Raw genomic sequence first — 20,195 nt, 5'->3', positions numbered from 1 at the left:
CTCTTCCAATATTCGGGACGGCGGCAAGCGACACTGCGGGAGTGCAAGGTATCGTTGCGGGAGCCGGGCCGTCTACGTTTTCGGTCGCCGAGGACGGCTGGCGGCACGTAGCGGAGCAAATTGACATGCTGCGGGCCGTTTTGCTGGACTTGGTCACTCTGGTCGCGCCGGCGCCGGGACAACTACGTGTCGGACCTCTGCGGGGGGAGACTTCGGGTGGGCCCGAGCCGTCCTTCATTGCGTCCTCTGCGAGGCTTCCCGCCTTCCCCGACACGCGGCAGGACGCCGCCATCTTGGGCGCGGTCATTACTGACTGGCGGAAAGCCGCCATTTTGTCACCGCCGCGTGGGGCGGCCGCTTCGGGTGGGAGCAGCGGGGGGGCTCGCAGCCACCGTCTGACATCTATAAAGGAATTTGCCGATGGCAGGGATTGGAGCGCATTCGCTTGGCGTTTTGAATCGGCTGTCCGCTCCGCCAAGTGGAGAGGCCTTGGAGGTCCTGCCAACGCTCCTCGATGACGCATCTTCAAAGTTTTTCCACTCCATCCCAGCTGCAAAGAAGGCAACGCTAAAGGGAGCTTTCGACGAGATGGCGGAAGCATACGAGCCACCGGACGACGCTCACCGTTGATTTGTCCAAAGACAACGGGCACCGGAGGAATCACCCGTGGCCTTCCGTGGCGCTTTGATTGCGCTGGCCATGGCCACGTACCCCGAGACCGAGCCCGACTTGTTGGAACCCTTGATACTGGGGAAGATGTTGGAGTTGTCCAAGGACCTAGGCATCCCACTGCCCGTGTGCGGCCACAAGCAGCTAACCTCCCGGTTGGCTGCCAAGTGCCTCGACGTGCAGTTTAACTTGCGCCGTTGGGCGCAGATGGCCACCAGGACGGGCGATCCGGCCATTGATGGGAAACCCATTGGTTGGACGCCATCGAAGGTCGTCTTCGTCCTGGACGATGCGGGGCCTGGCGATCTCACTGCGGCGGCAGGCCAGTGGGTCCCACGAAGGGGAATGGTGCCACGCTCAGTGCCCTCGTCGGCGGATCGCTGGGACGCTGTGGGGGCCGGGCGGCGGGCCGACATGGCGTGTTATCGCTGCGGCCGTCTCGGACACTTCACGCGTGACTGCCGGGGTCGACCTCGTCCACCTCTTCGCCCGGAGTCCCCGCCTAAGGACGCGCCATCGACGTCGGACGGTGACCCGTGTCAGGCAACTCGGTACGCATCAGACACCCGGCAAGGCCTGTCACCTCATTCATCGTTATCTGAGTGCGTTCTGGGTGCCTGTTCTAACGGGGGGACTCTAGCTGATCCGCATCGGATGGTGACGCAGTGGCTGAAACTGGCTCGCAGAGTCGTTGCGGCCGCCACAGGGTCTTCAACCGTGCCGGGCTCTATACAAGGGGTTGATGTGCAGATTTTAGTTGATTCGGGCGTGTCCACCACTATCGTCTCGGATGTCATTTTCCATCTTCTATCCATTCCGGCGTCGCGGGTACGTCCGGTTTTCGATGCGTGTGTTGCTGCTAACGGGGGGAGTATGAGCATCGTAGGCCAGGTGGAAGCACACATTTCCGTTGGGGACGTGTTGGCTTCGGGGATGGTGTTGATCTCAGGGTCCCTCGCTGTGCCTTGCTTATTGGGGACCGATTTCCTGGCAAAGATGCCAATTAAAATAAGGGTGGATCAGGGTTGCATTGAGTTGCCGGCGGGCCGTAAGATTTTTTTTCTGCCATCGCCATTGGGCCGTTCCACCCCGGACCTCCCGGTGCAGGTGCTGGCCGACGTCTCGGTCGACATTCCTCCGGGCTCGCAGATGCTCATTCCGCTGCGCTATCGTAAACCCGTGTTTGGGGTTGAGGGGGCGGCGGGTGGGTTGCTGTCGCCGTCCAACGCTGTTACCGGCGTCCAGGCGCTGGTCAGCCTCCGTTTTTGCAAGTTTTGAAGGGAGGCGCGGACAATGTTGTGGTGCCGGCCGGTACGGTCTTGGCCCATGCCACTACCGCTTTCACAGCCCATGCTGAAGCGGATCGGCAGGGTCTCGTGGCGGGGGTTTCGGCTTCTAAGTCGCCGGACGATCGATGGATCGCCGGGTTGTGTCAGGAAAACACGTCCCTGACTGAGTACCAGCGGTCCGCGCTTCAGTTTAACTTGCGCCGTTGGGCGCACAATGAATTTTCTGCATACAGATACGGGCAGTATTGGCGGACAAAATGCACGATAGCCAACAATTCCCGCCGGGTGACGCAATAGCGTGTCTTAGCCGGAGAGAGAACGCGACTCCCGTAAGCCACAATGTGTTCGATGCCACCCTTACACTGCGATAGGACGGCGCCAATACCCGTGTCACTAGCGTCGGTATCCAAAATGAAAGGCAAAGCGAAATCAGGGTAATTCAGCGTCGGTGCTGACGCCAATCGATCACGTAGGCCGCGAAATGCCATCTCCTCCTCCGGCCCCCATTTGAACCTCTGATTCTTCGCCGTAAGGAGATGCAGCGGCCTAGCGATCGTAGCAAAATTTGGTACAAATCTGCGGTAATAGAAAGCGAACCCGACAAATCGACGTACGTCCCCCACCGTGGCCAGAGTTGGCCAGTCCCGAACGCACGCCGTTTTGTCCGGGTCTGTGGCCACCCCATTAGGGCTGTTAATGTGACCCAAATAGCGCACGGAGTGTTGTAAAAGGTGACACTTCTTGGGCTTAAATTTCAAATTAGCGGAACGCACCCTAGCAAAAACAGCATCCAATCTCTGAAGATGCTCCTCGAACATGCGGCTGAAAACAATGACGTCGTCCAAATATATCAGGTATGTGTCCCACTGCAGGCCGGTCAACACGAGTTCCATTAACCTTTGGAACGTAGCAAGGGCGACGTTCAATCCCATGGGGAGACAATTAAACTGAAAAAGCCTCTGCGGCGTACGGAAAGCCATCTTTTCCCTCAACGACTCGTCAAGGGGGAGCTGCCAGAACCCCGAGGAGAGGTCGAGGGTCGAAAAATAAATTCGCCCCAGACAAGGCATCGAGGGAATCATCCATACGCGGCAGGGGGTACGCGTCTGCAACCGACACTTTATTTAGCCTCCGAAAATCAACACAAAAACGCAGGCTACCATCCTTCTTCTTTACCAGAACAACCGGAGCACCCCATGGGCTGTTAGACGGAGAGATAATGTCAGCGGCCAGCATATCATCCACCGCACCGCGAACGTGATCTCTCTCCAAAGGGCTCAACCGATGCGGATTCATATGTATGGGACTAGCATCCCCGGAATATTTGGCACGATGGCTGGAAACTTTACAGAAGTTCTCGTTTGACATTCAATACCGTAAGGGTTCTCGTCACGCTAATGCGGACGCGCTCTCCCGACTGCCACATGGGTCCGCCCGCGCGTGTGCCTCGGGCAAGCTTAGGGGCACGCGGGTTCCACAGCCCCCTCGGCCTGTCATGTCCGCTGTGGATAATCCCGCGGACTCCACCTGTCCGGAGCCGGCTGATGGGGTTTTGAATTTGCCGTGTTCCGTGTGGGTTCGTGAACAATTGCTCGATGACTCGCTTGCGGCCTTGCGGAGTCAGGCTGCACAGTCAAAGGGGTATCCGTCATCTGATGGGATGCCGGGAGCAGCTCTCCGGGACGGATTGTTGATGTGGAGAGAGAACTTGTGGGGTCGCTGGCGCCTTGTCATTCCGTTGTCATTGCGATATGAGTTGATTCGGATTCTACACGCTGAGAAGTTGTTACATCTCGGGGTGCAGAAAACCTTGTTGACGTTACGTGATTATTTTTGGCACGGCATGATGACTGATGTTGTCGGGCACATTCGTGCGTGCTCCGACTGTGCCCGGCGGAAGCCCCCCAAACAGCCGTATGTTCCCCCAGTGCAATCGATTAAAGTGACGCGGGTTAACGAATTGGTGGCATTGGACATTCTGGGGTCCTTTCCCCCGTCCGCTCGGGGGAACAAATTTTTGTTGGTCGGGGTCGAGAATGTGCAGCCTGTGGAGGTGCAGCTTAACACGCGTGCGAAGGGTCCTATTAAACCCTACCCAATTATATTCGCGAGTCCGTTCAGCGCGTAGCGGAAGCGCGGGATGCGGCCCGATTGGCTACGGCCAAGACCCAGGCCCAGAACGAACGGTGCACCCGGCGCTCTCATCGTGCATCCCCTTGGCGTGTGGGGGACATGGCCTGGCTCCACTGCCCACAGGTGCCGGTGGGGACCTCCCCTAAATTGCACAAACCCTGGCAAGGCCCAGTGGTGCTGACTGAAGTTCCTAGTCCCCAGTCCGCACGCATTCGTGTCGGGTCGCGCCGTTGGTATGTCCACACGTCCCGATTGAAGCCCTACGTTGCCCCTCGTGTCGATGCGTCATCTTCTAACGTTGCCTTGTTGGTGTCTGTCGCGTCCGACGTGCCACTGCCCTTGCCTGTTCAACCTGCAAGCGCGCCTGTCGTGCCTCTTGTAGACGGGCCGACGGTGATCCTACCGGACACAGGGATTTCTGCACCGGGTGGGCCTACTACGGCGATGGGAGTACCTGCTTCCGCTGCCCCTCAAACCCCGCCGAGGTTGTGGCTGGAAGGAGCTCCGATTTCGGGCCTCTCTGATGCGCGGGTTTCTGCAACGGATGGGCCTCCACCAGCGGCGGATGATTCCGGTTCCGTCGCTCCTTCAACCCCGCCCGGACTGCGGTCTCCGAGGGCGCCGGTTTTCGTGAAGGACGGGCCGGCGGCCCGCACTCGTTCCAGATCCCTTCTCTTTCGTTGATTGTATTTGTCGTTGTTGTCTTCTCCGTTGTGTCTGTTGTGGTTCATGGGGGTGTTGCCGTCGCTCGCATTATGTTCATCCTGATTCAGCCGGGACGGCTGGTCCTTTACATCAGGTCATGTAATGCGAGCGTAAGCGGGGTTCACTGCTCGGTTCTGGGCCAATCATACGGCCCAGGGTATTGGGGGGCGGGGCCCAGTATGGGGGTGTATGTGAAGGTCCGCCACTCACCTCGGGTCCAATCGGATGCGAGGTGAGAAGGGGCGGAACCTAAAGGCGGAGCCAGCAAGACGCTATGCGGAGGCCGGATCTGGAAGGTTCGGTGAAGGGCATGGTGAGAGGGAGGAGACAGGATCACGTGGTGAAGGGAATATAGGTGGGATCCCGGAAGGGCTCCGAATCAGTTGGTAGAGTCACGAAGCTGGACCACGTTGGGTGGCCGGAGGGGATCCACACCATCAGCCACGTGGCTGGAGGAGCTTCGAGCACACCGTCGGTCAGCGGTGTGCGGGAGCGGGGGAGCGGAGTGACTGACGGGAGAGCGCATGCGGGGCGCGCGAGGAGCAGCTGGTCCGCTGTCGGGACCAGCGGAGTGCAAGCGTCAACGGGAATAAAGAGTGACGAAGACCAGGCAGTGTGTTGGCGAAGTCCTTTATTACACCTGCTCACCTTCAACACCTGTAACACCTGCACACACCCCCCCCCCTCTCTTTCTCTCATAATGTGTTAAAGCAACAAGGCATTCTGACTACTTCCAGTTTCCCACACACGCAAACACATTGTGACATTTTATATACTACAATTCCACGCACTCACCATAATATAAGTGTCTGCCCTGCACTGCCATATTTTTTTCTCATGCCACAAAATTCATCCACTTCTGGCTCCTTACTGTCCTCTCTGCACACCTCTAATATACTGCAATGTGTATATTTAAAAAAACATGTACTATTCGGAAATGTCTACATCTAAGTACCAGCACTACCAACCTCCTTCTACACAACAGACGCTATAAACAGCTACAACTAAATACATCAAGTCTACATCGCCTGGTAAGTAATACAAAGCATGAACATACACACTCGCGTTTACATAATTATACATGTACACACACCACCACAGAAATACTATTCATACCCACTTGAAACACTACAAAAAATTACTCCCACCAACAACTTACATCCTTTATACTTTGCTCCTTTGTGGCTATGTATTCACATTCCTACAATGATTACACACAATCTCACCACATCATTCACTCACACACTATTTACTCATTTTTTCTGCTTACTAACTTTTACCTCCACCGAAAATGTGCCTTGCGGAAAACGTGCATTTCTCTTCACCAAACGCGATAATAATTTATGCCATTCGTACAAGTTCTGCAATGGCTGCACCTACAGCTTATGAAACTTCAGTACAGCAGGAAGCAATACATGTTGTGACCAGTGCTGCTTTGCCTGCATCTACATCGAATGCAAGTCAACAGCAATGAGATACACAGAATACTAACACAGAACAAATGGCTGCCGCCACAACTAATCAAACTCCAGTCCACCAACAAGCTAGGCAGCTTGAAAACAGCACAATGGTTGCAAACAGGTGCCTACTCTGCAGCCAAAGGGGCCGTCCATAAATGACGTCACGCGATTTTGGACGATTTTTGACCCCCCCCATTCGGCACAAAAAGGCAGACTCCCCCCTCAAATATGACGTCACAAAGCTCTACCCCCCCAAAAAAAAACCATGCTTCAAATCGCTTTAAACTATTGTCATTATAGTGCGTATTTAATGTGGCACTGCACTCTGATGTTGTACGATAAAACATGTATTAAAAAGTATATTTAATTAAGTATAATGTGTTGTCTATATTTATTTAAAGTTGCGCATTTTGATGTGACGTCACATTTCTCACCCCCCCCCCCCCTCATCACACATCGTCACAAATGTCTAACCCTCCCCCCCCCCCCCCAGGTGCGTGTTATCATTTATGGATGGCCCCAAAAGGAAAAGTCTTCTTTTCCATACATCCCTCACTTCATTTGCACTTCTGATCCATTGGTTCCATGTCTATTTCTTGCCGCTGCTGCCATACAATGACATTGAAAGGAGACCCTCGAGGGCTATGCTGCAACAGTACCATGGTTCAGCTCCCCACAATTAATGACCATCCCGAGCCTATTCATGTATTGATACCTGCCAAAACTGCCTATGCAAGCCAATTCTGAAACAACAATGGAAGATAGAACTCGTGCTTCCAAAGCACATGTTTTGACACCAAGCAACTCATCCCGACATCTGGCTACATGCCCACATTTAAAGTGCAGGGCCAGGTACATACTCGCATTGGCAGTCTGCTGCCACTACCTAATGACCTACCTACATGACCACAGATCTGCATTCAAGTCTGACAATAGGTGACAGGCTCAACAGCACTGCAACAATGTCACCAACACCAAGGTGCAAATCCTGCAAGGTGATGATGGCTACCATTTCCTACTTCGCCAAACTGACCCAGCAACAGGCTTGCCAACACAAACGAAGATTTCCGCCATGGACTTATTTGCCTTCAGGATCATGGTGCGAAACAGCAGCTTCAATTTCTTCTTGAGATGCAAAGAGCTTTTCCACCAATTTGCTGTCGACATGTATGCCAAAATTGAAGCATCATTCGATGAAACCCACCTGATGGAAACACATCCAACATTGTCTATCCTGAAGCTCTCCAAGGGTAATGAATATAAAAGCTGTCATAAAACAAACGAGCCCTGTGATTGTATAACACAACCAAAAAATCGTGACAAAACACACACATTCAGACTTCTTTGGCAGAATTCAATTATTCTAATAAAACCAGCATGGCAGGACATTACTCTTAGTGTTTGATTACTGAGACCCGTGCGAAGCCAGGTAACTTAGCTAGTAATAAATAAATACTATAGTTCCGATGATAATGTTTGTGCATGAGTGGGGAACGGTAGTGTAGTGCAATGGTTAGCGTGCTACGCTATAAACCCAGCGACCCAATTCATATTCCCACAGAGCCAAGCCACAAAATTTGGTTGTCACCTGATGAAGCTGGTTGTAATTACTGGCGAAACGTCGTACTCAAGATTGTAAATGTTATGGCTTGGCTCTCCAACACACAACCGATGTGCTGTACTTGTGATGAATTGGCCACGTTCTTTTTACATAACAAACATAATTTGCTGTGTCGGTGGTGGCAGGTTTAACGAAACCTTTGTATATTTACGCCAGGGGTGTCTAACTCAAATTCATCTTGGGCCGCATCGTCATTATGGGTGCCCTCAAAGGGCCGGTTGTATCTGTAAGACTATTTAAATGTATCTACTCTTTATCATATTAAATAATTGCCTCTGCATTCGATAATTTCTGGTTTTAGTAATAACTTAAGTAATAACTAACTCTGAAAGTAGAAGTCTAGGAAAAATAATGGCAAGCAGATATTCTTTTTTTTTCATTTCAGTTTTCAGTTTCATTTATTAGGTATAACCCTGTGAGCCATGCGGCTCTTGACGCGGGTGCAACCGCAACAAACAAAAACATGAACAAGGAATATCTTAATGTGACTTCACGCAACACAAAAATCCAGGATAAAACAGCAAAGTCTTCCAGAAAAAACACCGTATATCAACACTGTGTGCAAAAATCCCAGTGGGATGCAAGTCAAACAATAACCATAATACAATTTAGATTAAAGTTATCAGGCTAACTCTGTACTCCAACAAACAAACATGGCTAAATCAAAACGTTTTCAAAATGACCTAAAGCTATAAAAACAATGTAACAGTGTAAAGTCACGTAGAATGGAAATAATAAAATAATAAAAATAACATCTTATATATAAAAGTCTCCATGCGCTCGCGCTTGCGGGGGATTTGGCTCTCGGACGGTGGGGTTTAAGACCGAAATAATTTGCCAGGCGGCATGCCCTAAGCCCCGTGGTGGGAATAGGCTATTCCGTTTTCCCATCCGTAAACTTTAAAGTAGTTTAATTAACACATTTGTGCCGTTTCTATTATTCATTATTTACTTATTGCGTGATGTCGACCGTACCAAGTGTCGCCAATTGCGTGGGGGGGGACGGACCCTACCAAGTGCTGCGCGTTCACTCGAGCTCACGGGGACATTTTATTTTACGCGTTTTACAGCCAACACATACACACAACGCTGCGGACATTTCTTCACAGTGTCATGTCCTCTTCGCCCCCCCCCAACAAGATGCGTCCAGTTTCTACTACAGACTCCGTAGATAATAATATTTTACTGCTTACATAGCATTATTCTTGCAAGGGCAGGGAATGCTGGGGAGGGGGGGGGTAGCGGCCCAGCCCCTAGCCTGCCAACATGCCAACTCCGCCGCCTCGCCAATGTAGGCCAGGACGGGAGGCTACGCATGGCACAAGGCCTCAACACGCCTATGCTAAGAGAAAATTTCCTTGCTTCTTACGCTAACAACTCAAGCCCATTGTTTACTATTGTTAAACACATTAGTTGACAAACATTACAATAATAATGTTTGTGTGCAGATAACAACTCAGGTTCATTGTTTACCATTATGAAACAAGTTGACATGTTACAATAATTATGTTTGTGTACGCAAAACTCTTTTTGGATTTTTGGGTTGCTCAATTTCCCCTTTTTTTGCTGCGCTTTTATAACGCTGCCACAGTCTACTGCCAGTCTGTGATTTCTGCTTATTTCTTCAATGCATTTCTATTGTTTCCATTGCTCGCGTCACGCTATTTACTCATACGTAGTACTGCGATACTGATAGCTGTGCCATCATCGGGGATTGCTGTGCCCGTCGATGTGTGTGTGTGTGTGTGAGTCCGTGTGTGTGTGCGTGTAGAGCCATGCGTGTCTTTAACTCCATGTGGGTGTCTTTTTCGAACGGACAACGTCAAAGTGTTTATGTGTGTGTGTTAGGCAATGTGTGTGTGTGTCAGTCGATCTGTGTGCGTGTACGTCGATGTGTATGTCAGTCCATATGTGTGTGTGTTAGTCCACATGTGTGTGTAAGTCTATACATGTGTGTCACTCGATGTGTGTGTGTGTAAGTCAATGCGTCTGTGTGTGAGTCCATATGTGTGTTAATCCATGTCTGTGTATCTAAAGTACATATCTGTGTTTCACAGTCCATATGTGTATGTGTGTGTAGGGCTATGTGTGTGTCAGTCTATGTATGTCTAAGTTCATGTGTGTGTGTCTTAGTCCATATGTGTGTGTGTAAGTACATATGTGTGTTTACGTCAATGTGTGTTTTAGTCCACGTATTGCTGTGTGCGAGTCGGTGTGTGTGTGTGAGTCGCTGTATGTGTGTACGTCCATATATGCGTGTGCAACTCAATGTGTGTATATCTCAAGTGGATGTCTGTGTGCCAGTCCACATGTCTATGTGTGTGTACGGCAATGTGTGTGTCACTCTATGTATGTGTGTCGCTGTATGTGTACGTCGATATGTTTGTGTAACTCCATGTGTGCGTATCTCAAGTGCATGTCTGTGTGTGTGAGTCCATATGTGTGTGTGTCTGTAAGTCGATGTGTTTGTGTGTGTCAGTCCATATGTGTGTGTGTGTCTCAGTCCATCTGTGTGTGTGTTAGTCGCTGTGTGAGCATGGCTCCATGTTAGTCAGTGTAACTCCATTTCTTTGCGTGTCTGTAGGTCCATGTGTGCATCTTAGTCCATGCGTGTGCTTTATTGACCTGGTCAATGCCTATGATACCGTCAGTAGGCCTGGCCTCTGGGTTGCTCTTTGTGCTTTCCGAGTCCCGAACCCACTCATCACCATCCTTAAGGACCTTCATGATGGTCAGCGGCCCCGCGTCTTAACTACGTGGCCGTGAGTCAGAGCCATTCCCTTTACACCTTGGGGTGCAACAGGGATGTCCTCTGGCTCCCACATTGGACCACGTAGTTCCTCGAGCCTTCAATGCCTGTACCGGAAGAATTCCCATCTGCTACAGATACAATGGGAGGCTGATCGATGCCCGGGTGCGGCCAAGGGATGGCTCCCTATTGCTCAACCACGTTATGTATGCCGATGATCTGCTAATGGCTGCTTACTCGGAGGAAGAGTTCGAGGTGCTGCTGCTGAACCTGGAGCTTGCCACCAACAGGTGGGGCCTTACCATCAGCCCAACCAAAGCTAAGCACCTTCCTCGCTATTTTGTACCATCGAACACTCCACCCCCACAACTCCCAAAATTGGTGATGGCGTGGTTGTGGAGAGAGTTTCCCTGGGCAGTGTGCTAATGACCGGCTCCGGTTTAACAGCAGAGGTCTCACTCCGAATCAGTCGAGCTGCAGTATCTTTTCATTGGCTGCGTAATGCTGTGTGGAAGCTACCTCGTCTATCACTCCGTACTAAGCTTCAGGTCTTATCGGCCACGGTCATTCCCTCCCTTCTCTACGCTTGCGAAACTTGGACCCCCCTAATGGAACATCTTCGCCGGTTAGAAACATTTAGGCTGGCCTGCCTACAATCCATGCTGGGTTTAACCAGGCTGCATTGTGTGAGGAGCTCACAAATCCTTGAAAGATGTGGACAAAGTCCCATCGGTGACCTCCGGCAGGCAAGGCTGCGTTGCCCGAGTCATGTAGCCCGCATGGCCAGCCACCGCATGCCTAAACAGCTTTTGTTCCGCCGCATCGAGGGGGCTAAACGGGCACGGCACGGGCTGGAGAAGACATGGAGTGATGTGCTACAGGAGGACTTGGAGCTGAGTCCACTTGCGGATGACTGGTACCAGCCGTGTCAAGATCGGCCTCTGTGGAGGAGGCTGCTGAAGGACGCTACTGGCCAGTAGCATCCTGAAGGGCGGAGGAGCGACGCTCACAACAATGAGCGGAGTGCCGGGTGGCTAAAGCACAGAAAGTTGCCACAGTAGGGGCCACAGGTGGTGCATCAGCCAGTCGTCTCAGTCAGTCGACCTGTGCCATCTGGGTTTGCCCCGTGACCTCTTGCCAGCGGTCGTTCGACACTTCACGTGCCCTCAAGGTGCACATAGCCTGGCAGAAGCGTTGTTGTGATGTCACCGCCACTTAGTGGCGAATGGTGTTGTTCAGTCTATGTCTGTATGTGAGTCCATTTGTGCATGTAACTCTATGTGTGTGTATCAATGGATTTGCGTGTGTAACTACATGTGTCTGTCTTTTTCGCTCGGGCAACGCCGTGTACTAACCGCTAGTAATAAAATAATTCTCACGACGTTTCGGCCACAACACAAGCAGCCGTCCTCAGGTGGAGAACACGTCTGTCGAGGAGACAGTCTGAATGACACGCCCCAGGCTTGGAGCGACTATTTAAGCTGGGATGGAGGGGCGAAGAGCACTTTGACAAAATAATTTGCATATCAAGAGAAATTTAGCATATTTATGGGAAATGCAGATATGAGATTAGTACTACTTGTGAAATGCGTAGGAGATTTGGCGAGGGGTTTAAAGTCATTATGCCCGTGCATTATGCAGGATTAGCAGCATCAAAGGGAGGGGATAGAGGTAACATTAATAAAGGGAAGGAATGTTAATAGCATGTAGCTGCAGTAAATAAACCACCACGTAAACAACTAAAGTATTAACTACATAGTATCATCAGTATACTAAATATACTCTCCAATAAGCTGAGCTACTAACAGTAAGTAATACATTACAATTCTACGTCGCAAAAAATATGTGCTTCCAGCTAAACTTTATTCTCTTACATCACACGGGAAACCCCGTACTATATACTGCCATAGACAAACCCAACATTAAATTATATACTGTATTGCTATAAACCTTATACATTGTAATATTACACTATGTATTATTCTACCTACCCTACTCTATATCACACTGCTGTATATTCACTATACAATTACGATACTATATATTACTTTTTACATTGTATAAAACATTACAATTGTATACTATTTATTATTATACAATCAGCTATACAATATACCATTGACCGTCGCGTGAAAGGAAGCAACGAAATATGTCAATGGGAGAGTATATTTAGTATACTGATGATACTATGTAGTTTATACTTTAGTTGTTTACGTGGTGGTTTATTTACTGCAGCTACATACTATTAACATTCCTTCCCTTTATTAATGTTACCCCTATTCCCTCCTTTGATGCTGCTAATCCTGCATAATGCACGGGCATAATGACTTTAAACCCCTCGCCAAATCTCCTACGCATTTCACAAGTAGTACTAATCGCATATCTGCATTTCCCATATGCAAATTATTTTGTCAAGGCGCTCTTCGCCCCTCCATCCCAGCTTAAATAGTCGCTCCAAGCCTGGGGCGTGTCATTCAGACTCTGTCTCCTCGACAGACGTGTTCTCCACCTGAGGACGGCTGCTTGCGTTGTGGCCGAAACGTCGTGAGAATTATTTTATGTTTTATTTTTATTATTTCCATTCTACGTGACTTTACCGAAAGAACCAAGAAGATGAATCCCTGCAGTCACGAAAGCTTTAAATCGAAATGTAACAGTGATCATAGGAACTGTGATTCAAATTTAACAATAAACGATAAAGATAACATGTACGACCAAACTTTGCAGCCATAGCTGGCTGCATGAGTCACTCCATCACAGCAGGAGTATCCAGTCGTAGTATCAATTTTTTTTAAAATACACCTTTAAAGATCAGCAAACTATTCAAGTGTACAACTATTGTACAATTGATTGAAAAATTAGTTTTGGTAACAGAAAGTTATTTCTTTTAAACAGACAAATATTAACAAGCACTGTTTGTTACATTAACTTTGCTAAACTTTTTGGTCCCAGTTGAGACAGGCAGAACTGTCGCAAAACAAATAATTGTGCTCTGATCTAATGTGCAATCTGTGGCATATAAAGTTGATAAGGTGATGTTGTCTGGCCCTGTACAGATCAGGTAGATCCCACCTCACCTTGAGACACCATATCAAACACCTTCCTCATCCATTGATCAATTTCTGCATATAACAAACACAAAACAAACGAAATGAAAGAGTGACCATTAGAATGCAAACATTGTCACATTGTATATATTCTTGATTGAAATATATTTTGTGATATTGAAAAAAAAAATACTTACTTATTTGTTTTCTGTTTGGAAAGCGGACACCGTTTTCCTGAGGTCAGTCCGTCGATGTCTGGCTTTAGGTCTTGTGCAGTAGCAATCCGTAAAACAGCGTGGAGGTTGTCATCGGTGATGCGTGATCTGTGCTTGGTCTTGTTCAGATTCATAACTGAAAACATCTGTTCGCATAGGTAGGTGCTTCCAAACATGGACAGAACACGGGCAGCTTGAAGTCGGAGCTGTGGCATCAAAGCAGGGGGGATGAGACGGTAAAAGTCCTCGACTGAAGTATCCTGGAACTTTGCTCTCAGGCTACTGTTGCACTGAAGCTCTATTAATTCCATCTGAAGGTGATGTGGTGCACTGTCAGCATCAATAGTGAAAGGATTGGCAAAGTTGGTAAAAGTTAAATGCTGTTCTTTAAAGTCAGAGAAGCGCCGATCGAATTCATTAATCAGCCGATTCACTTTGGTAGCCAATCGAGCACATGAAAAAGCACCCGGGAATGAGGCTGAGATGCTCTGACAGATAGGAAAGTGGGCAAGACTGTCTTGTTCAAGCTGGGACTTCCATAAGCGCAGTTTCTCCTGAAAAGCTGTGATTGCGTCGTACATGGCCGTTATGACTTGTTGGCGGCCCTGCAGCCTCTGATTCAGTTGGGCGAGATGCTCTGTTATATCACACAACATGGCAAAATCGCACAGCCAGTTTGGATCTGAAAGTTCGGGCAAGGGCTTCCCTTTACTTTGCGTGAAAAGAGCAATTTCTTCCAAAAGCTCAAAAAATTGCTTGAGAATGGTGCTCCTACTCAGCCACCTTACTTCTGTATGGTATGGCACGACCGTATGTTCCGTGCCCACCTCCTTCAAAAATAGTTGGAATTGACGATAATTCAGGCCCCGTGCACGAAGGAAGTTCACAGCTTTTGTGACTGTGGCCATTATGTTATCCAGTTCCAGAATCTTGCCACACAGAGCTTCTTGGTGGATAATGCAATGGTAAGTTATTAGCGGTTTTTGCATTTTATTTTTCAACAGTCCAACCAAGCCAGTTCTCTCTTCACACATTGCAGGTGCGCCATCAGTAGTAAGCCCCACCAACTTTTCCCAGGGTAATTTTATTTTACTTACAGACTCCTCCACTGCATTGAATATGTCCCTCCCAGTTGTTTTCCCGTGCATGGCGACCACATCCAAGAGCTCCTCACTGATAGACAAGTCTGCCTTCACGCCTCTTACAAAAATGGATAGATGAGCTGTATCAGTATTGTCAGTGCTTTCGTCAACAGCTAATGAAAACGCGAGATAACTGCGGGCTTCTTCAGCCAGCTGTGTTGTCAGATTACCTGCTAGTTCCCTGACTCTGTCTGTGATAGTGTTTCTTGACAAGCTGATATTGTTAAAAGCCTGTCTCTGCTCAGGGCACACCAGTTCGCATACCTTCAGCATACACTGCTTTACAAATGCACCTTCTGAAAAGCACTTTGAAGCTCGGGCGATTTCTTCAGCCACAACAAAGCTGGCTTTCACTGCTGCATCATTTTTTGCTGTAATGTTTGCAGAAATATTCTGTTGAGAATGCAGGCTGCCTTTTAATTCTTGGACTTTTTGTTGCTTTTCTTGGTGGTTAAGGTTAGCATACTTGGCTCCGTGTTTGGTCTCAAAGTGCCGACGTAAATTGTATTCCTTCATCACTGCCACTGCCTCGTAGCAAATAAGACATACTGGCTTGTCTTCATTAAGCACAAACATGTATTTGCTTTCCCATCTCTCATTAAATTGTCTTCCCTCTGCATCAACTTTTCTTTTCTTGGACATTTTGGGGCTGTTTGATCGTAGTTTATGGTCCCTATACCTCTGTAAAGTGACAGAATAGGTCAGTATATCCAATGTGTACCGATCCACCTGCCGTGGAATGTAACCATCACCCCCAGACTTGCCAATGCATTCCCAGACTTATCAATCTGACCATCAGACGTGCCAATGCATCCCAGGACTGCCAAGGCTCCCAGCACATTTTTAATGACTTTTTTTATATGCAGCAGCACTTACTTTTTCTATGCTTTATGTGTACTTCATCCACCGTCTCCTGATGTCTTCTCCTAGACAGGATAGGACAGAGCTGCTCTCAGACTCTCTATTTCGTGCAGCCATGCTCCTGCACGTCACCGCACATGTCACGGTACCTGAGCGCCGGGAGGTCACGTGATGTGACCAGAGGTGTAACTAGACACCACTGGGCCACCCTAAACTACCAGGCAACCACGTGCAACCACCACATGCCATACATCCACAGCACCAGTAGCAACCATGGTAGTTACGCCACTGTATGTGTGTATTAGTGTGTGTATTAGTGAGCGTTGTGAATGTGTTTGTGCATATGTATTAGTGAGCGTGTATTAGTGTGTGTGTTTGTGTGTGGGCAAAGTCCCATCGGTGAGCTCCTCAAGCAGGAAAGGCTGCATTGGCTGGGTCACGTAGCCCGCATGCCCAGCCACCGCATGCCTAAACAGCTTTTGTTCGGCTGGATCGAGGAGGCTAAACAGGCGCGGCACGGGCTAAAGAGAAGAGATGGAGTGATGTGGTACAGGAGGACGTGGAGCTGAGTGGACTTGCCGATGACTGGTACCAGCGGTGTCAAGATCGGCCTCTGTGGAGAAGGCTCGTGAAGGACGCTACTGGGCAGTTGGAGGCAGTCGCCCTCCAACAACAACAGAGGGCGGAGGAGCGACGCTCACAACAATGAGCGGAGCGCCGGGTGGCTAAAGCACAGCAAATTGGTACAGTAGGGGGCACAGATGGTGCATCAGCCAGTCATCTCGGTCATCTCAGTCAGTCGACCCGTGGCACCTGGGTCTGCCCCGTGACCTCCTGCCAGCGGGCGTTCGATACTTCATGTGGCCTCAAGGTGCACATGGCCTGGCACAAGTGTCGTGGTGACGTCACCACCACTTAGTGGCGAATGGCAGTTGTTGTGTTGTGTGTATATCACTATGTCACTAACACACAAACTCACACTAATACACACACACAAACACACACTAATACCCGCTCACTAATACACACAACCACAACAACCGCCATTCGCCAATAAGTGGCGGTGACGTCACCACGACGCTTGTGCCAGGCCATGTGTACCTTGAGGCCACGTGAAGTGTCGAACGCCCGCTGGCAGGAGGTCACGGGGCAGACCCAGGTGCCACGGGTCGACTGACTGAGATGACCGAGATGACTAGCTGATCCACCACCTGTGCCCCCTACTATGCCAACTTGCTGTGCTTTAGCCACCCGGCGCTCCGCTCGTTGTTGAGCGTCGCTCCTCCGCCCTCCGTTGTTGTTGGAGGGCGACTGCCTCCAAGTGCCCAGTAGCGTCCTTCACGAGCCTCCTCCACTGAGGCCGATCTTGACACCGCTGGTACCAGTCATCGGCAAGTCCACTCTGCTCCACGTCCTCCTGTACCACATCACTCCATCTCTTCTCCAGCCCGTGCTGCGCCCGTTTAGCCTCCTTGATCCGGCCGAACAAAAGCTGTTTAGGCATGCGTTGGCTGGGCATGCGAGCTACATGACCCAGCCAACGCAGCCTTGCCTGCCGGAGGAGCTCACCGATGGGACTTTGCCCAGATCTTTCAAGGATTTGTGAGCTCCTCACACAATCCAGCCTGGTTAAACCCAGGATGGATCGTAGGCAGGCCAGACTAAATGTTTCTAACCAGCGAAGATGCTCTATTAGGGGGGTCCACATTTCGCAAGCGTAGAGAAGGGAGGGAATGACTGTGGCCGAGAAGACCTGAAGCTTCGTGCAGAGCGACAGACCAGGCAGCTTCCACACAGCGTTATGCAACTGATGAAAAGATATTGCCGCTCGACTGATTCGGAGTGAGACCTCCGCTGCCAAACCGGAGCCGGTCATGAGCACACTGCCCAGGTATGGGAAACTCTCGACTCTCTCCACAACTGCCCCATCACCGATTGGGAGTTGTGGGGGTGGAGTGTCCGATGGTACAAAATACCCAGACAGGTGCTTAGTTTTGGTGGGGCTGATGGTAAGGCCACACCTCTTAATGGCACCCTCCAGTTTCAGCAGAAGCGTCTCTAACTCCTTCTCTGAACGAGCAGAAATTACAAAATCATCGGCATACATAACGTGGTTGACCAATAGGGAGCCATCCTTTGACCGCACCCGGGCATCGATCAGCCTCCCAGTATATCTGTACCAAATGAAAATGTCCCCAGTACAGGTATTGAAGGCTTCACAAACTACATGGTCAAAATATGTTAAATAATGTGGGAGCCAGAGAACATCCCTGTCGCACCCCAAGGTGTACAGGGAATGGCTCTCCCGGCTACATAGTTTTACCTGGGTATCATAGGCCTTGACCAGGTCAATAAAGCAGAGTTGTAGGTCTTGTTGGAATTCCCTACACCTCTGCTTTAACAGATGGACAGAAAATATGGCATCTGTGCAAGACCACCCTTTTCTGAAACCGCATTGGAGCTCCGCAAGCCTCTCATCAGCGTGCCTAGCAAGGCGATGTTGAATAATCCTTGCCAGGACCTTTCCCAGCACACTGAGGAGTGAGATGCCCCTGTAGTTGTTACAGTCTGAGCAGTCCCCCTTCTTAAAGAGGACCACCAGGGCATCGTTCCAATCCTGCGGAACCCATCCAGTGGTCCAGACTGTTGTTATGATGTCATGTAGGGCAGTCTGTGCACAAAAGCCACCCTCCCTCCGCATTTTGCTTGGGAGATCATCTCTGCCTGGTGCCTTTCCTGGTCTCAGACTCTGGATCGCCTTCAGTCCTTTCTCAACAGATGGCACCTCTGCCAGCCACTCACAGGAGGTGACTTCTTCTTCCAATATTTGAGGCACCGCAGCCTCAGCAGGGTCATCCCCACTTTGTTTTTCTGGCTGAAGGATTTCCCCTCCCCCAGGACCTCACAGAAATGTTCAGCAAATCTGCAAACCTGTTCCTGGGGGTCAGAGATTGGATCACCGTTTTTTCTCCTAATGATGGTAATAGGTGTGGCGCTGCAGGTTACTTTTTTGATGGAGTGAAGACACACACTATCTCACAGATACACACTCATACAGTCACTCACAGACACACACACTCATACACACACAGTCACTCACAGACACACAAAGATCCCCCCGTATAACCTTAACAGACTGTAGGGGCAAGTGCTGTTAGCGAGCACCTATGAAGGCCGGAACGGTACACGAGGGGGTGGCCAGCACCACGCCCGACCGCCTTTGTCTCCCTAGTGGCGATGTTTACACACCGCACCAGGTACTCATTTGAGGCTGAGTCGACCTAGGGGAGGCCCGGGACCGGTTCAGATAATCGTCACTGGGTGTTGGCCGTGAGCGGGAATCGAACCCGGGTCGCCAGGTTCATAGCGCAGCGCGCTAACCGCTACACTACCGCTCCCCACACAGACACACACTCACTGACACACACTCAAAGACACACTCACTCAGAGATATACACAATATTGACAGAATATTGACAGACAATACAACTCCTTAAACATACCACTATTTTGGTAGCAGATGAATCCAAACTTTTTCTATTTGAATATGGCGAAGGAACGACCCACACAAATCAGCAAAATTTTCATCTGTGTCCCGCGACGGTTTCACTTTGAGTGCCGGGACTTAGCGCGGTAAAAAAAAACACATTCTAGGGGCCGGCTCTGGAGAGAGGAGCGGCGGGACTTCACTGTTTATTTTTCAAACAGTGACAGTGTAGACGTGACCCCCGATGCTCCTAACTGCAGGTAGCGCGAGCGGCGCGCCTGCTTACTTGTAAGTATAGAGAGAGCTGGTGCAGGGATCTCCCCAGCCAGCACCTCTGCGAGGGCTACATAAAATGGCCTGGCGGGCCGGATTCGGCCCGCGGGCCTTGTGTTTGACACATGTTTTATTTATTTCTTTTGAGTTCCATTTATGTGGTAAAGCCCTGTGAGCCATTCGGCTCTTGAATCGAGTGATTTACGCGATCTAACCCAAACAAACCTGTATTATGGATGTATATTTGAAGTTTGCCTGTCTCTGTCTCTCTCTCCCCGTGGTCGCGTGGATTTTCCTCCGGATCCTCAGGGGTTTTTCCTCCACATTAAGAGTCAACATCACCACGCGTTTAGAGTATTTGACCGATATACATTTCCACACGTTGATAAGCCACTTTGCTGTGGGCAGGTCGCCTCTGAAAAAGATCGGTATAGTTCAAGTGGGCTTGGCCTGGTAAGATAAAAAACTGTATAAATATTTAAAAGAAACAAAGTTTCAAAGTAGTGAGCCAGATGAAGACAAATTAAACTTAAGGAGAGCATTA

General features: G+C 49.7%; 1 protein-coding gene across 11 annotated transcripts in view; it reads right to left on the bottom strand.

The window, feature by feature from the left end:
- Positions 1 to 20,195, bottom strand: part of LOC144953560 (uncharacterized) — a 42,043-nt gene that overhangs the window by 6,219 nt on the left and 15,629 nt on the right. Inside the window, exons 3-6 of one of the 11 annotated variants that reach the window (XM_078884130.1) lie at positions 19,877 to 20,066; positions 15,907 to 15,956; positions 13,871 to 14,094; positions 12,101 to 13,748 (exon numbers count right to left, since the gene is read on the bottom strand). The exons of 1 other annotated variant lie outside the window; for it this stretch is intronic. The gene's annotated coding sequence lies outside the window, so the exon portion shown is untranslated. Of the gene's footprint in view, positions 1 to 12,100; positions 13,749 to 13,870; positions 14,095 to 14,116; positions 14,219 to 15,906; positions 15,957 to 19,876; positions 20,067 to 20,195 lie in introns of those variants that run through there. 9 more of the 11 variants (XM_078884132.1, XM_078884133.1, XM_078884129.1 and 6 more) reach the window with 9 other exon arrangements.

The sequence above is a fragment of the Lampetra fluviatilis genome, chromosome 78 (genome assembly GCF_964198595.1).
Source record: "Lampetra fluviatilis chromosome 78, kcLamFluv1.1, whole genome shotgun sequence".
In the NCBI taxonomy this organism is placed as follows: Eukaryota; Metazoa; Chordata; class Hyperoartia; order Petromyzontiformes; family Petromyzontidae; genus Lampetra; species Lampetra fluviatilis.
The sequence above is the reverse complement of the archived record's forward strand: the minus strand, read 5'-3'. Positions and strand labels throughout refer to the sequence as shown.